This window comes from Epargyreus clarus, unplaced genomic scaffold (assembly GCF_041222505.1).
Source record: "Epargyreus clarus isolate Ecla_fem2 unplaced genomic scaffold, WU_Ecla_fem_2.2 ptg000023l, whole genome shotgun sequence".
Classification (NCBI taxonomy): domain Eukaryota; kingdom Metazoa; phylum Arthropoda; class Insecta; order Lepidoptera; family Hesperiidae; genus Epargyreus; species Epargyreus clarus.
Window position 1 is genome coordinate 2,796,438 of NW_027332230.1, and position 21,724 is coordinate 2,818,161.

Consider the following 21,724-nt stretch of genomic DNA (forward strand, 5'->3'; position numbering starts at 1 on the left):
AGCTTATTTGTGGATTATTACGGAAAACATGCATTTTCTATAAGAAGCTGGTCTGAATATACTTTGGTTAAGTTGTTGAGAAGGCATTCGTTTTATAGTTCTAACGTGGTCAATGGTTACTTACCCAATGGTAACCCCAGATAAAATAAGAGACCTACCTGAGGTCGGCAAAGGATGCGTTGTTACCTTTGAGGTTGAAGTTATTAAGTTAAGAAGTTAAGGCATTAAAGGGTGGGCAGGTGGTACCTCCGAAGTCAAAGCACAAAGAAGTTTAACCACCTTAAAAAAATACATTACTGATTGTATCATCCCGATAGAGTTTAAAATAAGTAATCAGAATAAGAATAGTGGTCATCTAAAAGGAGTTGGGAGCTACATCCCACCTTACCAAAGTTGAAATAAAGCGGGATATTTATATTATTATGTATTCGTCAATATAAGGATATTATTATATATATTTTAGAGTAAGGACTCTAAAATATATATAATACGTATATGCCAGTGCAGCTCGGTACTTGAGAAACAGCATAGGAAATGAACGACTCACTGAGCTGGCTCTAATTAGCATATATCGTAAACAAACTAATACTGATATTAAACCAATATTTGGTCAAATCATAAGTTTATCAGCCATATGTGATATAAAGCTAAATTAAGTACCTAAAAATTTTTGATATTCCGTTTTTACTTTTCTAATAAATGTAAAACAAAATATTTCATTACCAAAGTAAATGCCCCAAGGATATTTGATATTCTCGTTTAATCTTTTGATGTTTGTTTCGTTGTTGACTGTGCGATATGGAATATATAATATAGTAAATACTAAAGCTTTAGAGCCAAAGATTCTGAGAAAACATTTTTCGAATATTATTTACATATTTTATTAACTTAGAGTCACTATCCTTGCATTGTGTATTCATAATTCTATTATATTTATTTAATGTTCAATTAACTGATATATGCGTTCAGAATTTAAAGGAGAATGTCCACTATAGTATGGAGTTTGGTTTCATTTTAATTTTTTTTGTACCAGACGTATTTTGCATCATTTTGTAGAGTTTTAACTACAGATTAAATATCCATAACATATTTGTCTCTAGTTGGCCAACTACAGACATTGCATCAACCCGGCCGGGTTAACGAGAAAATCGTTAATGAATTTCCCCAAAATAGGTTATTTCTTGACAGTTGCAACTTACAAAAACATTTGTTTTTAATTATTTTACATAGCTTAAAACATAATAATAAATGCGATGGACATTCTAGGGCTACTATGTAGTTAGTAGACACCTAATCAATTTGAAAATATGAGGACCAACGTACTACCAAACGTGCTTATTAATGAAATGTCTTTTCTCCAACAAAAAAAAAACATCAAAATCGGTTCATAACAGACGACGATTTCCGCGAACAAACATAAAAAACATATATACGGTCGAATTGAGAACCATCCTCCTTTTTTGAAGTCTTTTAAAAATATAAATAAACCTAGATGGCAAGTATGGTATAATTGACCTGGGCATTGAAGTACTATTCTTTATTTTATTACATATAATTATCTTTTGATTACTGCTCATTTTCATATGTAAATTCATCAAAATGTCATCCAAATACTATGCTGGGGCACACCGGGGCACTGTGTTTACCGGCGTAGGTGATATTCAGGAACGAAGAATATTCAGCATGGACTTAGTCGCATCTTGAAAAGTGTGCCATTGCTGGTGAGCTAGTCGCATAGAACAATTTATACAATTTATTACTTATTAATTATGATACCGGTCAAGTTCATGAAATAAGTCACGCTGAGTTATTATTACGATAAATAGTGTAACGTAGTACGTTACTTAACATTAATATTTTCTACGTTACATTCAACCTGTGAGGTTCCAAAAAACTAAACATCATCTGTTTATAATCCTAGAATATTGTTTGTTCACAATATCATAATTATGAACCATTTCAACGTAAAAGCTCTTACGTTGCGATTTTCACACTATTTTTGTTCTCCTGTAAAATTGACAAAATGTAGATACGTTCATCTGACTCTTACACCGCGAATTGAAACGCCATATTGGAATAAGACAGTGCAATAGGAACTAAATAATTACTTTTTTGTCAATAATATTTTTTGCGGCGAAGTTATGGCCCGATATTTTGGAAAGTTGATTGAAAAAAATAAATATGATTTTTTGTTATATTTCAATTAGTGGACAATTTGAAACCACAAATTACCCCATTGAGCAGGATTTTCGAGTGTATGTATGTTTCATTCTTAGACGTGCCCTGCATTCCAAACGGTTTGACGGATTTTCAACTAACTCCATAACATATCTGATGTTGTTGGATGCATCTTAGTTGTGAGAGTATTATAATAATCTTTAAACAGTAGAGTTTTGTGGTAATTCCTAGTTATTAATGAAGTTTTGCTTATATTTTTTATCAAATCAAAACAAGTTTATAGTTACAAGCATTGCGTATGTAACCAATGTAATATTTCCCTTTAACCGGCATTTAAAGGCAGATAGCCTTGCAGTACACTCAACTAAATGCTAACAGAGTTACATTCGCCTGAATGGAGCTTGTTAGTCATGCATTTATTTGCGTTCTTTCGCAAATTTGCATTTCGCGAGCGTTCCGAATAGCAAATTTACTTAACGCTTTTTTGCTATAAAGTTGTTGGGAGTATTGATTATGACTAAGTTATGCTCACTTAACCGTGCTGAAAATGCACCAGAAAGCAAGTCAAAGAAAGCAAATCAAAGTAAGACGGAATAAAAATAACGTTATAGTATTTTTTCGAAGGATTTCCGCTTAGACGTTTCATTCGCCATTTTGCAAAATGCAAAGGATATATTTTTTAAAGAACTGATAAAAAATTTTAGGCAAATACACTGGAATTATACACGCGAGTACATAAAAAAAGTTTTAGCGTGCTAGCGTTGCATTGCAAACCTAAATGACCCTAAACAATTAAATTTTAATTCATTATCCAATGAGGCCAGTGTCTTCAAACTATGTATGCCGAATTGTAGCACTATAAAATTCCGCCGCATCACTTGATTCTTTATTGAATTGGCATCGCCAATGAAAGCGAATTCGTATTTCGAGATCGATATGAAACTTAATTGGAAAGAATGGGACTTGAATTCGTAATTGAAAGATTATAAGCCTGTCTGAAGTATCGCGACAATATTGGCAAGATTGTAATGGAATACGATTTTTCTCACCAGGGAAATGATTTTCAACGAAACTCCGCATAGGGTTGACGCAGTTAGTAGAATAATGATTGGAGTTCGAATTTCGATCCTTTTTAACACGCTTTTATTAGTATGTATGTGTGTATGTATGTTTTGACGACGCGCAGAGGGTCCCGGGTTCGATCCCCGGCCAGTCAGATTCCTAAATGATGAATTTAGATTTCTGTTTCTGGGTCTGGGTGTTTGTATATTTGTTTCTGTGTGCGTCATTAGCAGCCACGATACAGGGAATCCTAGAGTGGGGCTGTGAGTATAGAGCGTTTTTTTTTTATGTATGTAGATATGTATGTAACTAAGTAACGGAATCTTTAAACCCGATTTCTATCCACTTTCAACGTTCAGTTTAATTCAAAATTTTGAAGAATTATCAAAAACCTATGACAATACACGATTTTAATAATTTTGTACCATTGTCCTTATCAACATCCTCAGTTGATAATAGTTTTTGCCCGACTGCGGAGGATGGGGTTTTTATATGTAGGTATGTATTGTAAGTCTCATTCTTTGGCATTCCCTGGAGCCCAAATGGTTAAACGGATTTTAACATAATATGATATGTCGTTGAATTCGTATAAATTCTGAAAGTGGCAAAGGCTATATTAAGTAGTCAGGTATTTTTTATAATAATTATCTAGTTGATATTTTTTAAACGACATTAAATAATAATATTATTGAGCTGATCTGTGTCCCTGTATCCGCACTTAATAAAATCATTTGAATATTTATGTTTTCTTTATTCCTTTTTGATAGAAATTGGGCAGACTGTGGAGTAATAAATAATGCACAATGTCGGTTGGGGTGAATTTCAATCTGCACGAAGTAAATGTATTCACGGCACAAACTAGGGTTCTCTTACGTTAACTGGCTACATTGGGGAACTTTCCAATACCTTCTTGCTATGTGTAGACTATAGCTAGTTAATTACCACATACATATTATTCCTTTATATGCACACGAAATGAAAAGAACGCATGATGATTGTATTTACCACTTCTTAAACTGTAACGTAAAATATCCGTATATCCTGGGTTGTTATTAGTAAGCTGGGTATAATTATTAGTAAGCTTTTCACTTCCTTTTAGTATGATTTATGTATTTTTAAATAAAATGCATTTAACAAGCTACAATTATTCATGCTTATTGACGAATTTAATTATTAAATGTTATGCTTATAATTTGCATGGTGGAAGCATCTTTCTTTAAATTCATAATTCTTTATTTGCATAGAATAAGGTTAAAAAAGGTCTTATAGCTGCAAATTTTGTACACATAGTAATTAAAAACAATTTACAACTGTCAGTATTTAAAATAATTGATTGCAATATACGTAATTTGAATATTATACAGTTATTGATGTCAAGAAGGATTAGTTACATTATATAGTCATTAAATGATTTTTTTACACTTAAACACAAGCCATAATGTCAATTTGTTTTTAAACTGATTGTATGTCAATTGTTTTATGGCATCGGGTAACATATTATAAATTTTTATTGCCATGAAATGAGCGGTTTTTTGTAGAGACTTAGGGCACAATTAGTAGTGATGATACATAGCCGTGGTAGGCACACCATGCAGCTTGTTCTGATACCGTGTACCTAATCCTCCTGAGGGCGAAAATAAACCGGTCTAATTTATTGCACATATTGTCAATATGCTCTTTCATGTAAGATTTTTGTCAGTAAATTATAGAATAGATATTAGATTGTAGAATACGTTAGCGTACACATTAACTAGGCAGTCTTAAGATTAGCTAGAAAATATGCAGATTAACTATGTAGTTAAAATTCGAAACATCTTTTCAGACTTGTTCTTAGGACTAAAACACATGCCTACGATACGACGACGTATCGTGATTACATAGCGACATCGTGCCGCAAAGCGATATTGTTTCGTGAAAATATACAATGTTTGTCGTAAATTCATGATACGACGACGCATCATAGCATGCACGGGTCGACGTCAAGGGGTAAAAATTGATACAATCTTCGTTTTGTACTTTAGGTAATGGGCAAGCAAAATCAGTTACTGCTACTAATAATAAAAGAAACGATGTTTTCAGGAACTTGACCTTTAAATCAATCTGGCAAACTTTGTAAAAACAATATAGCTGAAAGACGGAAGATTATAAGAGGGGAGTTTGAAAGTAACAATCCCGCGCGATGTTCCTTCAGTAAAACAATGGCGGTGGGAGACATTACACAATACAGTAACTCTGGCCTATTGTTAGACAAATGTCGGACCACTGTAACATAGTTTGCGACTAAGGAATTTCATTCCGAACTTCTGGTTTTCATTGTTTCTGAATATTCCTATTAAAGTTCCGTGAAATTAATGTTTTATTATAGTATCGGCATCGTCTGATTATTACTGTACTTATAAGTATTATAACATTGGGGCTTCTTGGTTGTGATATTTTTCGTGAATGTTACACAATTCACATTCCAATATTTGACCTATACATGCCCCAATATTCGATAATAAAGACCACATGCGAGATATTCACAGATCGTCACAGACATCATTTGTCATAATATGTGCAGTTCGTTATGATCATGTTTGTCACACACGCAGAATGCGCCTTTAATTTGCTATACATACAGTTCGTCACGAACATATTTGTCAAGCATGCAAAATGTGTAAATTTTTTTTATTCAACGTGAAAATATTTTCGCGCAGTTGGTACGACTTTACGTAGAATAGTTATATATGTAGTGTATGACCTAGTATGTCATACATGCAGTTGACAACAAACGTATTTTTTCTTATTATATCAAATCAAAGTATTTAATATTCCAAGAATCTTCACAATCACAAGCGTTTCATTTCTTTAAAAACGTTTTATTGACGATTGATATATTCACAGTAACGCATACTGGTTTCGGCATGTTCGCTTTTATTTATAATAATTACCGAGAAAACAGCAGTCTAGAGCACTTTGCGGGAACAATAACAGTGGCCAGAGTGCTAAAGTGTCTGGATAATCAAGAAACATTGTGGGCTGCTTTTATGGTGAACCAACTTTATCTCGCAGTGTAGCTTAGTTGGCGTTTTTACCCTCAAATTTGTACTGGGCATTTGTAACTATATTATTAAAGATAGACAACTCGAATTCTCCCTGATGCGACTGTGGTGACACTACTACGCCACGTCACATTTTACAGCATAAATTCAATGTGTTTGAAATTATTTAAAGTGTGTATATTTACGTGTTTTCATTTAGCCAAAACGGTAGATTATGGCCTAATCTTTCTTATTTTAAGGGGAAATCCATGCTTAGGAATGGGAATGTAATGGGTTGATGACAATTTTTGGCCATGAGTGGCAACGTACATAAGTTGTCCTGAGATAATGTTTTCAAAGATTTTGTGAAACTTGTTTACTTACGAATCATTAATTGAGTTACAATTAATTATAGCCACTGTGAAATCTGCTTCTGACTAAGTTTAATGTATTTAGAAATTGTTCACAAATTCCTCAGTTAGCTTAGTTATTGTTTACTTAATGTCTTAGGCCAAGCCCCGCAATAATTCTTAGTTTACTCACCATAGTTGTTTCCGACATAAATATTCATGTCACAAAATTGACGAAGTAATATTTCATTGACCTTTATCAGGCTTTTGTACACAATAAACATTATTACATTGTTCGTTATATGTGAAAATTATGCAATGTGTAGACTTACCGTATGTTCCGTAAATGAACTCTTAATTTTTAGGATGAGGAAAATTCCCAGTGATTGTCTGATTTCCGTCAAAATCAGTCGTGTCGTGCTCTAAATAAGAGCAGAAAGTGAATACGAATCATAACATTGTCGTCGCGCCGCCGGCCGCGCCGCGTTCGTTGCGATGACCCAGTTAAAGTGCAAGGTGTTATAACCGATTGTTTTATAATATTAAGGTGCAGCTACACTTATCGTAAGTATGGCAAAGCAATCCCCTTTGAAATTAAAAACAGATACTGATCATATGCTCTATGAAGCACACAAAAAAGAAAAAGCTGAAAGAGAAAATCTTGAAAGCATTATTACTAACTTTAAGAGCCAAATAGCTCAACTGCAGCTAGAGACTACAGAGTTGAAAGCCCAGAAGAATACAGAGGGAATGTTCTCAATTCCCAATAAGCAGCCTACTCGTCCGGTGGCATACTCTACCTACGAGGAGGAACTTGTTAAAGAAACGGAGTGGATAAAGCAGAAAAGCCGGAAGAAATGGAAATTAACGACATCACCCACTTCCGTCGAACAAGATGCCTGCGAAAAAATGGCACCAGAAAAAATTTAAAAGATACCTCAGCCACCACCCATTATAGTCGATGGTATAATAAACTATAATTTTTTTATGATTTTCTTACTCAACATGTCATTGGTAACACCTTCAGTGTTAAAATGATGAGTAAGGAAAAAGTCAAAATTAACACCGTTAACGAAGACAGCTACAGAACACTCACAAAAAGTCTGTCGGAGAAAAAATTAATATGGCACTCTTATGAAAATAAACGTACGCACGAGAACCAAGATGCGTCAAATGTACTGGCAAACATCTTACCACGGAATTTCAGAAACCAGCAGACGCTAAAGCTAAATGAATACACTGTGGCGAAGCTCATCCCGCGAACTATAGAGGATGCATAGTGGCAAAAGAGATGCAAAAAATTAAAAACAAAAATCATAAGAAGCCAACAAAAAGTTGCAACAACAATTAAATCCGATTACAAACAAAGAAACTGAAGATAAATTAACTCAAATTCTTAAGTTCATGACAACATTCAATGAACGGCTCAGTAAAATAGAGAAAGATATTACCACATTATATTATTATCACACGTACTAATAAATTATAATGGGTCGCACACTAAACATTATGACTTGCAACGCAAACGGGCTACATAAACATCAGTACGAACTTCAAATAGTCCTAGATACAAAAAAAAATATAGATATCTGCTTGATTTCAGAAACACACTTTACCTCACAGACATACATAAAATTTAAAGGGTATGCTGTATATCACGCGATCCATCCAGATAATTGCGTTAGAGGTGGAAGTGCTTAAAAGCACTTCCACAGCGTAGTGACACAAATTTTCTTTAACGATAACTCGTTAAAGAAAATTTGTGTCACTACGAACAATTTAAGCACCAAGAACATGATATTCAATCTGTGGCTATTGGTATCGAAACGAAAGACTACCGTCTAACTGTTGCTGCAATCTATTGCCCACTTAGACATTCTATAAAAATAGTATAAGAGCAGTATATAAGATTTTTAAATAATTTTACCGAAAAATTCATCTTAGGTGGTGATTTTAATGCCAAAAATACCTACTGCGTCTCGAGATTAACAACTCTCAAAGGCAAAGAACAATTCAATGCCTCAAAAGAGACTCATTGTGAAGTTATATCAACAGGACAACCCACATATTGACCCACTGATCCTAACAAAGTTCCTGATCTAATAGATTTTTTTATATACAAAGATATATCAGGAGGTATCATGAGCATTGAGGGTTTGTACGATATGAGCTCGGACCTATCATACTGACACTAAATCAAAGCTTTGTGCTTAAAAATAGTCAGATAGGCCTAGTAACTAAGCAAACTGATTGGGAAAGTTTCAAGATAGACCTTTCTCGTAAAATAAACTTGGATATTCCCCTTAAAACCCCGGAACAAATAGATAAAGAAGTCTATGGATTCGTCAAAATTATCCAAAATACAGCCTGGGAAAATACACCAAAAACTAGGTTGAGAATTACTCGTTCTACATATCCAAGAGAAATTATCTGTCTTATAAGCGAAAAACGGAGACAAAGGAACAGGTGGTACCAAACTAGAAAGTCTCCTGAAGAAAAGAAACATCTGAACAACCTAACAAAAACACTTAGGAGAAAAATTAAACAATTCAATAACGATACCCTGAAAACCTATTTAACAGGCCTATCAAATGATCGCAGCACAGGCTACTCACTGTGGAAAGCAACCAAAGGATTAAAACGTCCAATCAAGCAGATTCCCCCGATTAAAAATAAGGATGGAAAATGGGTTATTGATGATACGCAAAAAGCTTCACAGTTTGCCTTTCACCTAGAATCTTCCAACCGAAAGATGGAGACTATAGTGATCACAATAGACTCTGTATACAGCAGACAGAGCAAGTCATTAAACTTGTGACGCCAAAAGTAGTACTAACAGAGATACAGCGCAGCTTTAATCCAAAAAAAGCTCCTGGATTTGACTTGATCACAGGTGAAGTTATGAAGAACCTTCCAAAGAAAACTACAGTAAAATTAACTACCATAATTAATGCTTCATTTAGAGTCCAATATGTCCCAGACTTATGGAAATTTGCTGAAGTAATCATGATACCAAAACCGGGAAAACCGCCACATGACGTTGCATCATACAGACCTATCTCCCTATTACCTATAATGTCGAAGGTCTTTGAAAAGCTATTGTTGATGCGACTTATGCCCCTATTGGAAAATAAAAAAGTAATACCAGACCATCAGTTTGGTTTTAGAGAAAATCACTCCACAATTGATCAGATTCACAGGATTACCAATACAATAGAGAAATCGTTAGAAGAGAAGAAAGTCTGCTCTGCAGTATTGATGATCTTAGATATAGCGCAAGCCTTCGATAAAGTCTGGCATGAAGGATTGATATCAAAGTTAAGAGAAATGTTACCAAAACAATTCTCAGAAATTTTAATATCCTATATTTCAAATAGAGCTTTCCGATTGAGACAAGGAGAAGCATACTCCGATCTCAAGCAAATAAAATCTGGAGTACCACAAGGCAGTGTATTGGGGCCGGTTCTGTACACTGTACTCTTATACACCTGTTCCAGAAACAGAAAACAACATCTTTACAACTTTTGCGGATGATACTGCAATCATACCTGTTGGGAATGATCACACTGAAGCAGCGGAGAAATGCCAATTAGCTATCAACAGAGTAGTTAACTGGACGAAGAAGTGGCGAATGAAGCTCAATGAAAGCAAATCAGTGCACGTCGATTTTACAAATAGGCATAATAAATATCAACCTATATATATATATAAATAATACACCCATACCATACGCAAATACAGCCAAATTTTTTGGCATAACTCTTGATGCGAAGCTGCGCTGGAAAGCTCACGTCAAGAAAAAACGGGATGAGCTAGAGCTCAAATATAGAGATAACATTCCTCGCTGTCTACATGCAATAAGTTATTATTATACAAACAAGTCCTAATGCCAGTATGGACATATGGTATTTAACTCTGGGGCTGTAACAAAAAAAGTAATGCAGAATTTATTCAAAGATTTCAAAATAAAGTACTTAGTGGTATTGCAAATTGCACCTTGGTATGTAAGAAATGAAGATCTACATCGGGACCTTAAAGTAGACCTTGTCAAAAAAGTAATTAGTACATATGCAGAAGGTCCATCCAGCTCCTCGATATAATGGACCTAGTGAGTACACTCAAACGGACTAAACCCTTTGAGCTTGTGACATGACACAGTGTAGTGTTAGTGAAATAGTGATAAGTGAACATGATAGAACACAAGAACTTTGTCTATTCCCTTATGTGTTAAAACAAAGAAGTGCAGTGTCAGAGGATGCCACCTTCATTATATGATTATGTAGCAGTTTAAGTTAGCGTAGAATTACTCATTAGTCTTAAATTAGGCTAGATCGTAATTAATATAAAGTACCTATTACTCACTTGGTACTTTATACAAACAAAAAAAAAAGAAAAAAGGATGAGGAAAATAAAAATTCAGCCTGCCCCAAAAAAATACATTCGCAAATTGTAGGTCATCGCCTACACATGCTACTTAGACACGACGTAGGTTAATGCAGTCAGATAGTATTGTCGTCGATCCGCGTGGTGGGGCGTTCACCGGTTCACGGGTTCCAGATTCAAATGCCGGCCAGGCAGATATCTAAATGATAAATTAAGATTTTTATTCAGAGTCTGGGAGTTTGTGTATTCGTCTGTGTATGTCCATGGTGCCCATGACACAGGGAATCCTAGGATGAGGTTGTGTGTGTAGAAAGCGTTTTTACTGTTTATTCTAGGTATATAACACACAAGACTCTAATGTACCTACAACAGGTAAATAAAAACCACGCCATGCCGTTAACGGCATTTCCTGTTTTATTACTTTTGGATAATATTAGACAAAAAAAGTAGTAACTTGTGTCTGTAATCGAATACTCTCTGGGGCATCAAAACGGTGTCGACTCAATATCGTTGAGATCAACTCTGCTAAGGCTATTCTTCATTGTTTACGAGTAAATTGAGCAGGCATACCAGAATTTTGCTTTTACTATTTATGCCTTGGTATTTGCATCTCACGTATCTATTAGCGATACTACTATGCACTGATCAAGCCGCTATTAAACTAAGCCATCGTTAAGCAAATTTACTGCTAAAATATAATCAATAAATAAATAATTCACCTTGAATAAGTGTATGAACTATATCAGGTGTAATTGGGTTTTGTATGCAATGTTTAGGCTAAAATGTCTGTCTACGAAACAGATTTTTTTCGAAAGTTATCAATAAGTAAAAAACACTTTAAAAGTTAAATAAGCAAAAAATCATAAAAATCAAACAATAATCACGATTGCGAATCGGCAAAATACAATATTCTAAATAAAATACTATATTTTTAACAAAAATAATTAATTTCAGACTAAAACAGAAATATTGTGTTATAAAAACCGATATTTCAATATAAATTTGAACTTAAACGTAAATTGCGAATACTGCGAAACTGTTCGCAACAAAACGGTCAATTAATTTACCAGAACCCATAAACTTCTTAACCGGTTAGTTAATATCGACGATTAATTCAATTTAATTGATTACGGTTGATCAAACACTTCTCTAGAGAGTTTTAAAGGACTTTCTAATTTGATGTTATGTGCCTTCATTGATATTGAAAGATAAGCCTTATCTAAAGAAGAAGTTTCTGCCTATTGAGGAGTTTTGGAAGGAAGATTATAACTGATTATATATGTTAAAAGGACTTTGAAGTTATAATATTGTAAAGAACGATATTTTACCGATTTTGTCGATAAGGTTTATTTAATATTAAAAATATTTATTAATATAAGATTCCATTCTCGTGGTTTGGCAATCTCCAAACTGATCTTGACACGCAGTGGGTTCTGGGTTCGATCCTCGGCCAGACAAAAAAATTATTGATTGATTAAGTTTCTGTTTAAGGTCTGGATATTTATGTATTTGTCTTACGACAACAAAGGGGACACTTTTGTAAGGCTATAAGTGTAGAAACGTCCTTTTTTAATTACCAGCAAAAGATGTAGTGAGCAGACTAATAACATTTATACAAATACGAATGTTAATCAAAAATGGAGTTCGAACGTGTTAGCAACATTTTGCGAAGACAAATATCCTTATGATTGAGAAATACGCGCGAAGATCCGTACATGTAACACCTGTTGAGCTCAGTTATGATAAATGTGTTAAGAATAATACATATACTTGTTTCACGAATTATGAAAGGAACATTTGGGGAGACCACGAAACAATAATTTCACCGATATCATGATTATGATGAAACCGTACCATTCCGTCGAATCATTTATTGGATTTACTATTCCCGTAATTGTCTATTGTCTTGGGAGTAACGGTTGTTTGCCACGCGAGTGTCGACTTTGGTCAATCGGAATAAGGGGCTCGGATATAATAATTTCAAGTTTTCTGTTCATTTGGCAGTGATGAGCCCATTATTGTGATTGTGGAGAGACTTCTCTGAATGGGGAATGACGATATTAATATCTTGAGTAATACGTCGTAATCTCAGGAAGAAATGGCGAAGATGGCCCGTTTAATGAAGTTATGACGTAATTGTGATTTCGATGCGGGAAACGCTAAGTTAATTCGATAGCCATTAAGGACTCAGTGTCAAGACAAAGACATTGGGTAGCTGCTATTAGTGGTAAGTGGTTGATCTCACAGAGTTGTTTTTACTTACACTAGTCTATATAAAAAGAAAGAAAGAAAATACTTTATTCAGGAATATTGCAACACACAGTACAATTGCAAATAGACAAAATAAATAAACAAACTGCACGGTTATAAAACTATATCGAGATTCAAATTATAGTGCTACATTTCAAAGTCAAATGTTTATTTGAAGGTGGTAGAACTCTTTGCGGTTTGACTTCGGCGGCACCATCGCCACACCTATTTGTACCTAATAACAGCAGTGTCAGACGCTGCTCCGGTTTGAAGGGTGTGGTAAGGGAGACAGACTTTTCCGAGGCGTTCTAGCTTAGTCCTCAAGGGTAGCGGCGCATCTGTGGCTGACCTCAGGTAGGAATATCTAATCCTATATGGGATTGAAAAAAAAAAATACTGAAAGCGAAAATTATATTATAGTTTTTTAAAGTTATTCCTTGAAATTATAAAATTCATATAATTTTACTAAAGTAGAAAGTAGACATTCACGTAATAAAATAGGAATTAATATGAAACGTGCCCCATTTCAAAATGGGTTCTCGTGAGTAAATAAATTTAGTGCTAGATATTTTCCAGTTTTGTTTATCTCGCATCAATAAAGACGAAGGATAGATATGAAAAATAATTTTAAAAATATCCTTTATTCTGCGCTAAAATTATAAAATTATTATACCTACATATAAGTATTCACCTGTGCAATGTTTTAAGTTTGGTATTTATAGCAAAAATAAACATAATGTATTATACAATACGTGATTGTAGAAAGGTATACAATACATACTCGTAATTTCATGTATCGTCTAAATACAGACTTCATGGAACACCGCCGTGCAATTACTTAACATTAAATATTTCGATAATTAAATTGGCTTAGATAGCTAACCCAAAAATAAGGCAAAAAAATAATTAGTTTCTTGTAAAATAAAATTGCTTTTTCTAGCAAATAACTAATTAACAAAGTTTTACTTCAAAAACGAGAGGAGGGACTTCCTTTGAATTAGAACTTCGTAAAGAAATACTTTACAAGTAACAAGTAATTAACGGTAATAACTCAGTGGTGCGATTTTCGTCATTCCACCGGAGAAGTCGTGGTTTATATCTTAGGCGTGCGTGTGTGTGATGTATTTATGTTCATAGTATATATAGTACGAACTTTTGGCCCGCGACTTCGTTCGCGTTACGAAGTAATTTTTTTCATCCCCTATTTTATCCCCTTGGGGGTAGAATTGATCAAAATCCTTTCTTAGCGGATGCCTACGTCATAGCATCTGCCTGTATGCCAAATTTCAGCCCGATCCGTCCTGTGGTTTGGGCTGTGCGTTGATAGATCACTATGTCAGTCAGTCACCTTTGAGTTATATATATTTAGATAGTTTCGTTATTAGTAGCTAGCTCCGGGTCAGCTACTAATAACTTATTACTAACTGACCCGGCAAAAGTTGTGTTGCCATATAAATAAAAAATGTTAAGGGTGAACAACCCTTATCACTTATGAGTATGAAAAATAGATAGTAGCCGATTCTCAGACCTACTGAATATGCATATAAAATTTAACTAACATTGTGACACGAGGATTTTATATAAACTCCTTTGCAAAAAAAACGGGCACCTTACACACACACTTTACCTTAGCTTTTCTATGGGTAAATATTATTATATTTTTAGTATGTCATTAGCTTGGATGACTAGAAATTTCTTATTATCAATGAGAATCTAGTTTTTTAACACTTTTATCCTGGTATCGGTGTTTTAGTCAATGTAAACAGAGAGCCGTGTTAAAATGGACATTTTTATGGGTATAATGAAATTAAGACTACGAGTATTTTTATGGTATTTTAATAAAAGAGACATTAAAAAATAAAAATTAATAACGAGTATGACCTCCTCTTGCAGCGATTACGGCATGTAATCGTCTTGGCATGCTTCCCACCAGGCTTTTGATGGTGTCCTGTGGAATGTGTTCCCACTCAGTCGAGATTACACGTTTAAGCTCTCTGATGTTTTGTGGAGGTGGTTGGACAGATCGTACTCGCCTTTTTAGGAGGTCCCAAACATGCTCAATGGGGTTAAGGTCGGGGCTCCGCGCTGGCCAATCCAAACGACGAATACCGACCTCTTGCATATAAGCATCTACGTCGCCAGAACGGTGGGCCCGAGCATTATCGTCCATGTAAATGGCATCTTCACCAATTACAGTCAGTGCGGGTTGTGCATTTTGAGAAAGGATTTCTGTTATGTACCTATGCGCATTTAGTGAGCCATTTTCTATGAATACTATCTCGGTACGATAGTTGGAAGTTACGCCCGCCCAAAACATAACGGACCCTCCACCATAAGGGGTGATTTCTTCAAAACACACATCGGCATAGCGTTCCCCTGGTCTTCGTAACACTCGCCGACGTCGGTCCTCACCATGCAGACAAATTCGAGCCTCATCGGAGAAGAGTACGCTACTCCAGTTACCTGGTGTCCAAGATAGGCAATTTCTAGCGAACCTCAACCGCGCAATCCGGTGCTCACGGAGTAACTTGGGGGCCCGCGCTGGTCGTCGACTACGTATATCAGCAGCTAAAAGTCTTCTCCTCACAGTCCATAGGCTAACTTGTGCTCCTCGTACCTCTTCAAGGTTTCTTTTGAGGTCTATGTAACTGCATTTGCGGTTCCTCAGCGCCTGAGTCACTAAAAAGCGATCGTCTCGCGGCTGTGTGCAACGTTTTCTCCCAGAACCTTGCCTTCTCTGAACGGAACCTGTCTCTTGGTATCGAGTCCAGGTTCTTTGTACGGTTGAACGACTCACGTTTAACCGCTGTGAGACGTAACATTGGCTACACCCCTCTTCCAGCAGCGCTATAATTTTACTAGCTCTCATTGCTTTTTCTGCCATTACGATAGACACAAAGATATCTGTTTTAAGTCACAATAAGGCAGAATTATGCGATAAACATAAATTGTTGTACTAAAAATAACGAAAAGTTACTTTTAGTTGCTTGATAACCTTTTAACCGCAAACCCGCGAAAAGTGTCACAAAATGAAAAAGGGATTAATAATTTAAAAAACAAAAGTTTTGAATTTGGAATGAACTTTTTTTCATACCCAGACTCTTTATTAAGTGCCAGTAACATAGTTTGGCTATTAAAACCTCTGAAGAACTAAATTATTACCAATAATGTTAAAAAATCAAACCCGCCCGTTTTTTTTGCAAAGGAGTGTATAAGATTAAATTTAATTAATTGTAGCTTGAAGGGTACACGAGAAAGAAGAACAATTGGCCAAGTGCTAGTCGAACACACAGGGTTACGCACCGCCAATGTTTTTTTTTTTTTTTTTTTAGTTTTTAATATCATATAAGTAAATGCATTGTGAACATTTAAACTCTCTATCTATTACAGCTTAATAGATAAAGCTGAAAAGAATATGTGGAAAAGTAGCGGTTTGTTGTATGGTGACCTACTTTTATTTTCAGGCTATTTTTATTTTTATACGGAACTCTAAAATTCTCTAGGGGATCTATAGGGTAGAAGAGCGCTGAGGATGCGTATTAAAAACGACAGGGAAAATTAATTAGCTTTTTTAAACTTACATGTCAATAATCAAACGATCAGTTAGTACAATAAATAAATCTAACAGAAAATAATAAAGTATATTTCGTTGCGCTCAATATATGTAAGCAGCGTGTCCAATTTGAGCGCCGACTTCAGAAATATGTACTAAACATAGAAGTAGATTGTATTTTTTGTAATTTTTTTTTTCACCCTTTTTAGTAATGACTAACATAATATTTATATTAACATAAGATATAATTAATAATACCTAATGGAAAAAATACAAACGCACTGGTTGCCCCTACGATTTCTGAAAGTTCCCCTCGATTTCTTTGGTCTGCCATCATCACATCCTGATTTCCTTATAATGGGACCACCTTGGAAATGTCTTCGTTCCAACAAAAAAAAAATCATATATACGGTCGAATTGAGAAATCCTCCTCCTTTTTTGAAGTCGGTTAAAAAAATAAAAAATACACGAAAATCTAGTAATTTTTTTAATAACTTAAATCTTAAATTTGTCACAATTTTAATGTTTTTGAACATTCCACAAATATTTAAAACCATTAAAATTTGTAGAATAATTTTTCATTATACTCGAAATCTAATTATCGATGAAGTGATAAAATGTAGCAAAATTATTCCTTTACTGAAATCAGATTCAAATTAGGGTTTAAGTTAAATTGAGGCATGTCCATCAATGCTTTTTTCGACCTGATTAACTTCTAAAAGGTCCCTTTTGTGCCGAGATGGTTGATTATTACCGCAATAAAGCCCTCGGTGCCGCTTTCTGAAATAACGTTTATTCCTTCCTTACCTTCACAATGACATGGTTACAACAGCATGCGGCCACACTTGCTGTCATACTTCCCCAGGTGGCTGGATGGGCCGTTCAAGCTCCCAATCTTGTCATCCGTATCCCCGAAATCCCGTTTTAGTCGCTTCTCACGGACGGCTGAATTCTGGTTATCGTACCATACTCAGACCTTAGCTCTATTTTAATAAAATATGTCGGGAACTACTTACCTAGCAGTAAAATCAAAAGTTTATTTTTACTTAATTGAACCGAGGACGAAAGAACTTTGCAATAGTTTATTTTTTTAAATCCAGCGGAAAAAAATGAAAGATTGAAAGGAACATTATAAAAGGAAAATTAAAGATGTAAATCTTGCACGGATTCATTTATGACATACTATTAAGTTATCCCTTCTAATACCAAGTTACCGCCAACTTGTTTTCCCTAAATTCATTATTGCCTAAGTAAATACCCAGACGTTATACAATCTTACGCAATACGGGTCCAAGGAGACTCGAAAAGTTATTATCCTAAGTATTTAATTGTTTTTTATAGTATAGCAGTAGCAGACGAGCATGTAGTCCACCTTATGGTAAGTGGCTACTGCCGCCCATGGACATCTGTAATCAACCCCAGATAGGATTAGATATTCCTAACTGAGGTCAGCCACAGATGAGCCGCTACCCCTGAGGACTAAGCTGGAACGCCTCGGAAAAGTCTGTCTCCCTTACCATATCCTTCGAAATGGAACACAGCGCCTAACATTACTGAATTTTATTAACATTAAAATAGCATAATTTCAAACCCCGTTAACAAACAAAGTTAAGTAGCACTACGTAACCGCAGATTAATATAAAACTTCCGACCGGAAAGAAGCCACAGAGTAATTTATTAAACAGATACAAACTCATTTCTCGGGAACAGTAACTACGAGACCATAAATACCGAGACCGATTACCGCGGCTTACTTCTCTTCAACTATTCGCAGTCTTGCCAGAATAGTTTTAATTTCCAACGAGCAGCTAAAGGAAATTCTGCATTATTTGCTCCAACAATACCATGGATGTTCGACGGAATCTTCGCCCGTGCCAAAAAACTTTGCGAAGACTATTTCCATTTGCTTCGTTAGTCGAATAGAACTACTTAGGAAATTGAGTCAGATTGCACATAAATTTAAAACGAGTGCACTCCGCTTCTTTTTGCGAAACTATTAGCATGCTACTCACATTATTGGATGAAAGTTCTGGAAGTGGAAAGATTATGGTATTTATAGCTCACGTCGAGTTAAGTATCATATTAGGTAGCATTTAATATTTTGCATCATTTTCATTAATTTCAAATTAGTTACAGTTATTTACAAATATAAGGTCTTATATACAAGCGACAGCCCACGCCATCAGTTGCTGACGACCGTCGGCTTCTATCTTCAGCGACCGATGACCAGCCGCGTTCGACGAAGGCGGGCGGCAACAGTCAACGACAGTCGTCGGCAACTGCAGCCTACACCCACCAAACATCGCACTTATATATATAATTACGGAAGAAACAAAAAAATCATCAATAATTGTTCTGTTATACAATTCAAAAGTTTCGACTGTGTCGTGGCTAAGATCTAAAACGGTAGTGCATGCAACTGGTAAACTATGAGTTTTAAGGATCTGTTACCAAAAGGTAAAAGCGGGATCATATTACTATCTCTGTCCGTCTATTACAAGGTCTGTCACTTCTAATGAATAATCACTGTAGGCATGTATTTTAATAATTATTGATTTATGTATTTTATTGATATGTCGGATTATTTTATTAGCACAGTAAGCGAGTGTGTAGGGTTTAATATATAAGCTTGCGCCCGAAGGTTCCTATATTTTCTTCAAATAGTCTATCATAAAATTTTCATCGGCTTTTCTAATGATGTCCCTCGCACGGGCTTTAATTCCATTAAACATTTTCATTCTTGTTTCATTCATTCCTATCGCCTGTACACTCTTAAAATTTTCGTCTGTAGAGTGTGTAGAGAATAACATATTAGCCATTTCAATCAAAAGTTAAAAATAAATCGCAACTGTCTTACTGAGCAAGTAATAACTATTTTATTTTTTATTTCATACGCTCTGGTAAATTATTCTCCAACTTTTCAATAATTTGGCACTCTCAACTCTTCTTTTATTTCAAGGAAGTTTGGTATCAAATGTCATTCGCAGAAAATTAATGATCAATTTTTCTCGCTAAGAAGTTCTTTACTGATTGTGGAGGAATTGTTTTGTTTGTAGTAACTTTTGTGGAGGTTTCCATTTTAACGGATATTTTTAGAAGAATACTTCGTAGCTTCAAAAAATATTTTGCCGTCGCATATTTGTTAGGTGTTTTAAGAGTGGAAATGGATGACAAGGATCGAACCATGAAAATGTCTAGTTGATGTAATCGTAAAATGTCGATCTACCAAAGATCATTGGAAAAACATTGGAAAGATTGTATATTAATAATGGGCATTAGTATTATTTATGGTCCAAACGTCCCTGACGAAACCGGGAATCCTAGTGTGGACTACTCATGGTCCCATATTATTATTATACTAAACAACACAAACCATTTCTTTTACACATTTGTCTTTAGTCATTCACCAAGCTCCAAGTCAATATGTCCCTGTTTAATGATCTGGAAGTGAATTATATAGAATCCGGGGTTGCCTGCTTCTTATAATTTATTTGCGGACTGATTTGAACAAATCACTTTGAGTTTACGACTGCTGTTTTTTTTTGTTTTCTGAAGGAAGTATTATTGGAAAAATATTTATGAGTTAACTTGAAATTCTTTTTGAATTAAACTAACAAACTAAAACAAAAATACAAAAATATTTTTGGTAAGTGGACACTGCTGGATATAATGAACACCAAATGGAATTCAAGTTCAACCGAAGGTAGACTTAGAAGATAGTACCCACTGAGAACATTTTTTAAGGACTCTTAGTCGCGCAGGTCACCTCACAGGTTTTTGAAAACACAGAGGTGCAATCTAACCACTGTCTACCTATCACTGATTCTAAGCGTGACTTAACTTGAGTAAATTTCGTATTTCTACCTAATAGCAGCAGTGTTAGGCGTTGCTGTGTTCTGTTTTGAAGGGTGTGGTAAGGGAGACAAGACTTTTCCGAGGCGTTCCACCTTAGTCCTCAGGGGTAGCGGCGCATCTGTGGCCGACCTCAGGTAGGAATATCTAACCCTATCTTGGGTTGATTACAGATGTCCATGGGCGGCAGTAGCCACTTACCATAAGGTGGACTGCATGCTCGTCTGCTACTCCTATATTATAAAAAAAACCTACATCTTTTATAAATTTATCGAGAAGAAGATCTTACTCTCACATACACTACTAATACAAACGTATTTAAAATTAACGAAAATAAAACCAATGACTTACAAAAAGTTATATTATATGCCGCTGTCCGCTGCATCTCATACAATAATATTATGAATATAAGATCCCCTTACCGCATTGCGACGACTCAGTTATTCGCCCACACCTGCCCAAGCTATGTTAATATTGGCATATACCTGCAAGTAAAAAGCTCTAGCGTTTCGAAAAATATTAAATTCAAATCGTTTAATGTTTGAAAAAAGCATTGATAGCCTAGTGATTACGTAACTCGGCCTCTTGATCGAGGGGCCCGAGGTACAAAGCCCAGACCGTACCTCTGATTTTTCAAAGTTATGTGCCTATTAGAAATTAATTATCAATGGCTTAGACGATGAAGGAAAACATTGTGAGGAAACCTGCATATGCGAGAGATCTTAAAAAAAATCAAAATAAGTTTTCAAAGGTATGTGAAGTCTACCAATTTGCACTTGGCCAGCGCGATGGGCTATGACGTAATCCTTTTCACTCTGATAGGACAATGTGCCCAGCAGTGGGACAGTAATGGGTTGATGATGATGATGAACGTTTGAATGGAATGTCTACATTAGCCCTAAAGTGCTTAAGTATTTACATGCACGCATCTTGCATCCTATAATTTTCTTACTATTTCCGTGACTAGAAACACTTAACGTACTACATGTATTCACATTATTTACCGAGTAACAGTATACAATACATATTTAAAACCAAAAACTAAAGTAAACCACTTTGGAGAAGTAGCTGCTGCA